This window comes from Bombus pyrosoma, unplaced genomic scaffold, assembly GCF_014825855.1.
Source record: "Bombus pyrosoma isolate SC7728 unplaced genomic scaffold, ASM1482585v1 HiC_scaffold_4710, whole genome shotgun sequence".
In the NCBI taxonomy this organism is placed as follows: domain Eukaryota; kingdom Metazoa; phylum Arthropoda; class Insecta; order Hymenoptera; family Apidae; genus Bombus; species Bombus pyrosoma.
This window is the reverse complement of record NW_025219969.1, coordinates 161,764-167,230: the sequence shown is the minus strand read 5'-3', so window position 1 is coordinate 167,230 and position 5,467 is coordinate 161,764. Positions and strand designations below refer to the sequence as shown.

The 5,467-nt window shown below is 38.6% G+C and overlaps 2 protein-coding genes and 1 long non-coding RNA gene across 19 annotated transcripts in view; 2 read left to right on the top strand and 1 right to left on the bottom strand.

Annotated features, from left to right (window-relative positions):
- Positions 1–5,461, top strand: part of LOC122577450 — a 7,932-nt gene extending 2,471 nt beyond the window's left edge. Inside the window, exon 3 of the long non-coding RNA XR_006320312.1 lies at positions 5,198–5,461. This is a non-coding gene — a long non-coding RNA (uncharacterized LOC122577450). The remainder of the gene's footprint in view (positions 1–5,197) is intronic.
- Positions 1–5,467, top strand: part of LOC122577441 — a 266,783-nt gene that overhangs the window by 155,966 nt on the left and 105,350 nt on the right. The gene's annotated exons all lie outside the window — the stretch shown is intronic.
- LOC122577433 overlaps positions 1–5,467 on the bottom strand; it is a gene marked incomplete at its 5' end in the record, with an annotated part of 702,209 nt that overhangs the window by 681,899 nt on the left and 14,843 nt on the right.

Here is a 5,467-nt window from a genome sequence, read left to right as displayed (position 1 = left end):
CAAATGAATTGCTTAATAAAAACGCTAACGTCTGCTATTTCGGCCGAAGAGGTTCCCTTAATCGGAATCCCGAGAGAGTACTTCGTTAATAAATCTTGAATCGTCAATATATATTCGTTTTCCCTTTGTGTCTTTGGTCGACAATATCCATACTGATTTTATCAAATGCTTTGCCCGGTGTATCAGTAAGTACCATTGGTTGCTTCGTTTTAATTCTAGTTAATTTTTTCAGTTGACATTCTTTACAGGTTCTTACGTACTCTTGGATTTCTTTCTTCATGTTTTCCCAGTAATAATGTTGTCGTATTCTCTGGTAAGTTTTTGTTACTCCTTTATGTCCTGCTACCGATGATTCGTGTTTTTCTTGGATTATATTGTTTCGGTTTTCCACTGGTGGAATGGTTACTTCTCTGGTACAGATGGTGATGTGTATGGTGTTTGTTAAGAATACTTCTTTCAATTTCCTGATTATGTATCGCCATGGTAATTCTTCTAGATTTCCTTTACTGATGCTGAAGGATTTTATTTGCTTCTCGTTTACCACATCCAACAAAGAACTTAGTGAATTCAATAAATTTTCTGTTGTTATTGGGATGTTTCGATTTTCTTTTACGGGTAAGGATATTATTAGGTTTCCTAAATCTCGATGCAGCCTTGCTCTTTCCAACATTAAATTTTCATAATGCGGTAATTTCCCTGCTTCCTTTATTTCTCAAGCTCCCCTGTCTACAGGGTTCCCTTCCTTGTCAATAAAAATTACTTTGTGATCGTTTATTTTTACTATTGAATCTCTCGTTTCGGAGATCTTTAATTCTGCAGTTATTGTAGGTTTAACTTTTTCTTCTAATCGTTGTGGCGACTCGGAGCGTGGTGAGGAGATCTCTTCCTCTCTTGTCGTTTCGACATTACTTGTTCCTTGAACAAATATATTTTCGGCTGTTTGATCGAAATATTTCACGGGGGTTTCTTCTATGGTAAAATGTTTTCTAACAAAAGTTTTCCCTTGCTTTCTTGGATCGTTGGACGGAAGAGGTAAACTGTGTGGTTTGGCTTCGAATATGGGAGAGTCTTCGGTTGACGTATCTAATTCGAATCTTTTAGGAATAGGGTAATGAATCGGTGAATCTTCCTCTCTTTTCCTAATTGGTAGGCAAACCTCCGGGGGGTTTCTAGACAATGCATCAGCATTCGCATTCGCTCTGCCTTCCTTGTATTGGATATCGAATTCGAAGTCTGACAATTTTAGTTTCCATTTCCAGATTCTCGACGTAGGATCTTTGATAGAATTCATCCATGCTAACGGTTTGTGATCGGTTATTATAGTGAATTTTCTACCATACAAGTATGGTCTAAAATGCATTACGCAGTAGACGATTGCCAAGCATTCCTTTTCTATGGTAGAATAATTTTGTTCCGCAGGGTTTAATAATCTAGAGGCATACGCGATCGGCAGATCCTTTCCAATCGGCCCTTGGCTTAACACGCCACCTATTGTGTATCCTGATGCGTCTGTCGAGAGGTTGAAGGGTTTGGAAAAGTCTGGATATTGTAAGATGGGTTTTGTTGTTAATGCTGTTTTTAGAGTGCTGAACGCAGTTTCTTGATTTTCCGACCATTTAAATGTGACGTCCTTTTTCAATAATTGAGTTAGCGGTTTCGAAATTTTGGAAAAATTAGGTATAAATCTTCTGTAATATCCTGCTAGTCCTAAAAATTGTTTGATATTTCTCGTTTTCTTTGGTCGTGGAAACTTTGACACTGCTTCAATTTTCTTTGGATCTGGTTTTACCCCATCTTCACTAATTATGTGTCCCAGATAACTTACTTCATGTCGTAGAAACTCACATTTTTCCGGCTGTAATCGTAATTTGGCTTGCCTTAATCTTTCCATTAATTTATTAAATTTACATTCGTGTTCTTGAAGAGATGTTGAGTAAATTACTATGTCGTCCAGATAGACGAATAGTTCTACTCCTTGTAGTCCTGATAACACTGAGTTCATCAATCGTTGAAATGTTGCTGGAGCATTTTTTAACCCAAAGGGCATTCGTTTGAATTGAAAATGTCCATACGGTGTTGAGAAAGCAGTTTTGTGGGCATCCTTTTGTGCCATTCGGATCTGATGGAAGCCTGATGCCAAGTCAAATGTGGAGAAATATTTTGCACTTCCTAGTTGATCCAATATTTCCGTGATGTTGGGGAGGGGATAAGCATCGCCGATTGTTTTATCGTTAAGTTTCCTGTAATCGATAACTAACCTCCAACGTTTATTTCCTTGAGAGTCTGGTTTTTTGGGTACTATCCATAACGGAGAATTATACGGAGATGTCGATGGCGTTACGACATCGGTGTCCAATAATTCTTGAATTTGACGAGTTATTTCTTCTCGATGCGCGGGCGGGTAACGATATTGTTTAACATTGATAGGTATGTCATCCGTTGTGATTATTCGGTGTTCTAGAATTTCGGTTCCTTCTAGTGTCTCGCCTGGAAGGTGGAATCTATCTTGATTCCTTCGAATTAATTCCTCAACGGTTTTTTTTCTTCTTCGTTTAAGTGCTCTAGCCGTAATAATTCAGTTATTTTGTCGAATCTACTCTCCTTTGATTTTATGATCGCATTGCACGTCTTGTCGGGGGACGAGGTGAAATTTTCGAACTCTTTAATTACCATAGTGGGTGTTGTGAATTCATAATCTTTCGTAGTGGTATTTATTATTTTTATATAACCTCGTCCCTTATGGTTTCTCACTACTGCGTTACCAAAATAGACTCCCTTGATTGGCTCGATTTTTGGGATAAATCCCTCTTTCATTTCCGGGTTCGTAATATTAATTGAGCATATTACCGAACTTCGTTTAGGCACGATTGTTTTTTCTTTTGTATCGAAGGGGATATAAATATTTCCCCATTTGATGTATTTTCGCTCGTAGTCCAAACGGACCTTTGCACCTACAAAAAATTCGGATCCTAGGATTCCGTCTTGATCGATTAGCAATGAATCATCGACTACATGAAAAACGACTGGGTGGCCCGCAACCTGTATTATTGTCTGCCCTAAGGAGACTAGGCTCGTTGCCGTAATCCCTCGAATTTCAATTGCTTCTTGTTCGTTGATGATTGCTGAATCGGGTAAAGCAGGTTTCTTGATAATATTAATTTCCGATCCGGAATCTAATAATAAACTTGTTTTAGTTTTAAGATCTGGGGAGACTATTCGCGCAGTAGGAGTACTCGTAGAATCATTTAATTTTATTGAAATAATTTGGAGAGGTCGTCGTCCGAATCTGAGTCCGACTCTTGGTGATCTTTCTTGGTCGATTCTTCTCGTATTTTCTTTTCCTTTTGACTCTGAAGTTTTTGTTCCTCCGTTTGTGTCTTCGCGTAGCTGCAGGATGGTTTTTCCACCGTGTTTAATGGTTGTTCCTTTGGTGTTGTAGGGGATATTGTATTCGCTCTGTTTTTCACTATAAGTGCTGGTTTTCTCGTTGCTGCTTGTATTCTCGGGCGGTTCAGAATGTCGTTCCTTCGAGGCTCGCCCTGTTCTCCCGAAGGACGGGCTCGGTTTCCCGACTGTCCAGATGCATAAGGTATAATTATCCCCGCATCTACTCTCGCTTTAAATTTGTAACAATCTCTTATTAAATGTCCGGGTTTTTTGCAGTAGTTGCATGTTATCGTATTTTGTTTCGGAACATTTGGTTGTTTTTGTGGAGAGGGTACAAATCTTCGAGGCGGTCGGTTGTTTCCGATGTTGTTATTATTACTCGGGGGACGAACGTTGTTTCGATTAAAATTATTCGGAGGTATCGGTCGTTGATATCGCATTCTATCGTTTATTCGTTTTAACTCTTGCGTTGCTCGCACTGCTTGGCAATACGCATCTTCTAAAGAACTGTATCCTGCTATTTTTACTCGCAAATTTACCTCGTTCGGATGTCCTCTTACGAAACCCTCCCTTGTATCCCAATCTATTGTATCTAAGACATCTTGAGATATGATGTCGTATTCGCACCTTTCACGGTCTATTATAGCTAACCTAAGATTTTTAACGCGGTCCATATAGTCCAATATATCTTCTCCTGGTCGCTGGAAAACCGTCGCTAATTCGCCCTTATATTCGTTAACCGTTTTTCCAGGCCCGAACATATCTTTTAATTTATTTGCAAAATCGTTTAAGCTTACTAGCTCGGCGTCTTCCACCGCGAGGAACGCGTGTCCGCGAAGCTTATTCATTAATAATTTTACTAATTGAGGCTCTTGATGTTTAGGAATCATATTTCGTGCACGCTCGCACGCTCTTAAAAATTGAAATACTGACGGTCGATGTCCATCAAATATGGGTACTGATTCGATTGCGTCCTTTAATTTAATTGGTTGGGAGTTACCCCCTGTCGGTATTGTCTCTTCCTGGATTATCGGGGGTGGTGTAGGTGTCGCGGGTTCTTGCTTTGTCTTTATTGAACGTATTTTGTCTTGTAATTCATGAAGTTTTGTACGGAAATTTGCATCCCATGCTTTAAGTTTCTCTGATAATGTCAAGACCACGTCTTCGTCTAATGATTCTAGTGCGGTCGCCATATTTTCTTAAGTATATATTTTATCAATAGCCGTAATAACTTTAATCCTCTGTGGAGCGTATCCCACCGATCATAACAACTTTAATCCTCCGTGAAGCGTATCCCACCGCTTGCCACCAAAAAATTTTTTTATACTGTTACGTTTTGACTTATATATTTTTAAATTATCCCTATCGCTAGTTCGATCGAGAAGGAAGAGGAATGATAGTAGTTGAAATATAAATTTAAACATCCAATTAATACGGTAGTTGCTGCCACCAGAAATAGTCTAATGGACTATTTCGAAAAAAATTTTTTTTTTCCTTTATTATTACGTTGCATACATTCGTTCTCTATTTTGATCGGTTCGCGTTTCGATCGGTTCATTCATCAATATTATTTAATGGCCCAAATATACTTTTAGTTTATTAATTGATTCTATTCAATGTATCTTCGCGTTTCTTATATATGTACGTATATTCCAATTCGTTAGTCTACTAGTTGCCCTTATGTAATAGTATCACGTGCGTCTACATTTAATTAATCTTTTATTAGTGTTTTATTTTATTTTATTATTTTTATATTCTTTTTAGTTTATTGTGTGTTTAAATGACCGCTCACGTAATTCACTTATTGTAGTTTTCGTTACGGCACGTGCGGAGCGCGGGACGTGACACAAGCTCCTTTGATTGTTTCGACGCTGAACGTGCCGGGCAGTACGTTCTGCGTGTAAAATGGAAAAGACCGAGCGCTTAAACGTTAAAAATATCTCAATCAGGAAAGAAATGACAGTTAATTCTCTTGAAAATCGACGAATGATTGCATTTTTCAAGCTCCTTTGATTGTTTCGACGCTGAACGTGTCGGGCAGTACGTTCTGCGTGTAAAATGGAAAAGACCGAGCGCTTAA